This window comes from Arachis stenosperma, chromosome 1 (genome assembly GCF_014773155.1).
Source record: "Arachis stenosperma cultivar V10309 chromosome 1, arast.V10309.gnm1.PFL2, whole genome shotgun sequence".
Classification (NCBI taxonomy): domain Eukaryota; kingdom Viridiplantae; phylum Streptophyta; class Magnoliopsida; order Fabales; family Fabaceae; genus Arachis; species Arachis stenosperma.
Genome location: NC_080377.1, coordinates 90,829,450 through 90,833,607, shown reverse-complemented (window position 1 = coordinate 90,833,607; position 4,158 = coordinate 90,829,450). Strand labels below are relative to the sequence as shown.

The following is a 4,158-nucleotide window of genomic DNA, read 5'->3' as shown; positions in this document are numbered from 1 at the left end:
TTAGTATGTTTTTAGTATGATCTAGTTAGTTTTTAGTATATTTTTATTAGTTTTTAGTTAAAATTCACTTTTCTGGACTTTACTATGAGTTTGTGTGTTTTTCTGTGATTTCAGGTATTTTCTGGCTGAAATTGAGGGATCTGGGCAAAAATCTGATCCAGAGACTCAAAAGGACTGCAGATGCTGTTGGATTCTGACCTCCCTGCACTCGAAGTGGATTTTCTGGAGCTACACAAGCCCAATTGGCGCGCTCTCAACGGCGTTGGAAATTAGACATCCTGGGCTTTCCAGCAATATATGATAGTCCATACTTTGCCCAAGATTTGATGGCCCAAACCGGCGTTCAAAGTCACCTCAAGAAATCCCAGCGTTAGCCGGAACTGGCACCTAAATGGGAGTTAAACGCCCAAACTGGCATAAAAGCTGGCGTTTAACTCCAAGAAGAGTCTCTACACGAAAATGCTTCAATGCTCAGCCCAAGCACACACCAAGTGGGCCAGGAAGAGGATTTTTATGTCATTTACTCACCTCTGTACACCCTAGGCTACTAGTTTTCTATAAGTAGGACCTTTTACTATTGTATTTTCATCTTGGTTCTTCTGGTTCCCTCTCTAGGGGCCGAAACCAATGATCACTTTTGTTCTTATGTATTTTCAACGGTGGAGTTTCTACACACCATAGATTAAGGTGTGGAGCTCTGCTGTACCTCGAGTATTAATTGAATTACTATTGTTCTTCTATTCAATTCCGCTTGTTCTTTGTCCAAGATATCACTTGTTCTTCAACATGATGAAGGTGATGATTGACGCCCATCACCATTCTCACTCATGAACAAGGTGACTGACAACCATTCTTGTTCTACAAGCATCTGAGGCTTAGTGAATATCTCTTGGATTCTTTAATCGGAATCTTCGTGGTATAGGCAGGACCTGATGGCAGCATTCAAGAGAATCCGGAAGGTCTAAACCTTGTCTGTGGTATTCTGAGTAGGATTCAATGACTGAATGACTGTGACGTGCTTCAAACTCCTGAGGGCGGGGCGTAGTGACAGACGCCAAAAGAATCACTGGATTCTATTCCGGTCTGATTGAGAACCGACAGATGAATTCCGCTATGCTGTGACCAGAGCATATGCAATCGTTTTCAATGAGAGGATGGGAGGTAGCTGCTGACAACAGTGAAACCCTACACGAGCTTGCCATGGAAAGGAGTAAGAAGGATTGGATGAAGGCAGTAGGAAAGCAGAGAGACGGAAGGGAAGGCATCTTCATACGCTTGTCTGAAGCTCTTACACCAATGATATACATAAGTATCTCTATCTTTATCTTTATGTTATTTTCGTTTATTACCTACACCCATTTGAGTCTGCCTGACTGAGATTTACAAGGTGACCATAGCTTGCTTCATACCAACAATCTCCGTGGGATCGACCCTTACTCACGTAAGGTATTACTTGGACGACCCAGTGCACTTGCTGGTTAGTTGTGTGAAGTTGTAGTGATCACAATTTCGCGCACCAAGTTTTTGGCGCCGTTGCCGGGGATTGTTCGAGTATGGACAACTAACGGTTCATCTTGTTGCTTAGATTAGGTATTTTTCTTCAGAGTTCTTAAGAATGAATTCTAGTGTTTCAAGGTGATGTTCTTATCATCACCAAGGCTGATTGATTCTCATCAATTTAGCTCTTGAATGCAATGTCTTGCTGAAGCTTAGCCGGCCATGTCTAATTCCTTTAGACTAAAGCTTTAGACTAACATTGCATGATTCCTGGAATTCTCATTAAGAATTTTGATATCTTTATTTTCTTTTCCACTTAATTTTCGAAAAAAGCCAAAAAAAATTTACAAAATCATAAAAAAAAAAACCAAAAATACTTCTTGTTTGAGTGTAGAGTCTCATCTTAAGTTTGGTGTCAAATGCATGTTTTTGTTATATTTTTCGAATCCATGCATGTATTTCTTTGTTTTGATCTTTGAATTCTTTTGACTTGAGTGATTTTGTGTCTCATATAGTGTCAGTAGTATACAAACTGCTAAGTTTGGTGTCTTGCATGCATTGTTATTTCATTCTTATTGCATTTTGATTATTTAAAATCCAAAAATATTTTTAATTTGTGTCTTTTCAAGTCAATAATACAGAGAATTAAAGATTCAGAACATACAGCAGAGGAATTATACAGAAAAAGCTGGGCATTCAAAAATGCCCAGTGAAGAAGACAGACTGGCGTTTAAACGCCAGCCAGGGTGCCTGGCTGGGCGTTTAACGCCCAAAAGGGTAGTAGTTTGGGCGTTAAACGCCAGAATGTGCACCATTCTGGGCGTTTAACGCCAGGATGGCACAAGGGGGAAGATTTTGTTTTCAAATCAATTTTTTTTCAAGTTTTCAAAGTTTTTCAAAATCAAATCTTTTTCAAATCATATCCTTTCAATCAAAGGCTTTCAAAATCAATTTCTTTCCTTTTTCAAAGATACTTACTAACAATTAATGATTTGATTGAACATTTTTTGCCTTTTCTGTTGAGAAAGGTTTTATGTTTGAATCACATCTTTTCTTGTTAGGCAAGTCATTAATTTTTAAAATCATATCTTTTAAAATGTTTTTCAAATCATATCTTTTAAAATTGTTTTCAAATCATATCTTCTCAATCACATCTTTTTAAAACCAATCATATCTTCTTAACCACATCTTTTTCAAAATAGTTTTCAATCAAATCTTTTTGATTTCTAATTTAAAAATCTTTTTCAAAAATCACTTGATTTCTTTTCCACTCTTATTTTCGAAAATCAATTAAGTGTTTTTCAAAATGTTTTCAAAATCTTTTACTTAATTTTCGAAAATTACTTCCCTTCTTCTCACATCCTTCTATTTATGGACTAACACTATTCCTTAATGCAAAATTCGAACTCCATCTTCTTTGATAAGTTCGAATTTTCTACTTCTGTCTTCTACTCTTCTTTTCTTCTGACACCTAAAGGAATCTCTATACTGTGACATAGAGGATTCCATATTTTCTTGTTCTCTTCTCTTTCATATGAGCAGGAACAAAGACAAAGGCATTCTTGTTGAAGCTGACCCTGAACCTGAAAGGACCTTGAAGCAAAAGATAAGAGAAGCTAAGACTCAACTCTCTGTTGAGGACCTGACCGAATTCTTTAAGGAAGAAGAACCCATGGCAGCCGAAAACAACAACAATGCCAACAATGCAAGGAAGGTGTTGGGTGACTTTACTGCACCTACTCCCAATTTCTATGGGAGAAGCATCTCTATCCCTGCCATTGGAGCAAACAACTTTGAGCTTAAGCCTCAGTTAGTTTCTCTAATGCAACAGAATTGCAAGTTCCATGGACTTCCAATGGAAGATCCTCATCAGTTTTTAGCTGAGTTCTTGCAAATCTGTGACACAGTCAAGACTAATGGGGTAGACCCTGAGGTCTATAGACTGATGCTATTCCCTTTTGCTGTAAGAGACAGAGCTAGAATATGGTTGGACTCTCAACCTAAAGAAAGCCTGGACTCTTGGGAAAAGCTAGTCAATGCCTTCTTGGCAAAGTTCTTTCCACCTCAAAAACTGAGTAGGCTTAGAGTGGAAGTCCAAACCTTCAGACAGAAGGATGGTGAGTCCCTCTATGAAGCTTGGGAAAGATACAAACAATTAATCAGAAAATGTCCCTCAGACATGCTTTCTGAATGGAACATCATAGGTATTTTCTATGATGGTCTCTCTGAACTATCCAAGATGTCTTTGGATAGCTCTACTGGAGGATCTCTTCATTTGAAGAAGACGCCTACAGAAGCTCAAGAGCTGATTGAAATGGTTGCAAATAACCAATTCATGTACACTTCTGAAAGAAATCCTGTGAACAATGGGACTAGTCAGAAGAAAGGAGTTCTTGAGATTGACACTCTGAATGCTATACTGGCTCAGAACAAGATATTGACTCAACAAGTCAATTTGATTTCTCAAAGTCTGTCTGGAATGCAAAATGCATCTGGCAGTACTAAGGAAGCTTCATCTGAGGATGAAGCTTATGATCCTGAGAACCCTTCAATGGAAGAGGTGAATTACCTAGGAGAACCATATGGAAACACCTATAATTCGTCATGGAGAAATCACCCAAATTTCTCATGGAAGAATCAAGAGAGACCTCAACAAGGTTT

At 38.2% G+C, this 4,158-nt stretch overlaps 1 non-coding gene across 1 annotated transcript; it reads right to left on the bottom strand.

Annotated features, from left to right (window-relative positions):
• Nucleotides 1-3,574: 3,574 nt before the first annotated feature.
• LOC130948771 (small nucleolar RNA R71) lies at nt 3,575-3,682 on the bottom strand. The gene has a single exon (XR_009073239.1). It is a non-coding gene; the product is annotated as a small nucleolar RNA R71 (small nucleolar RNA).
• Between the last annotated feature and the right edge of the window lie 476 nt (nt 3,683-4,158).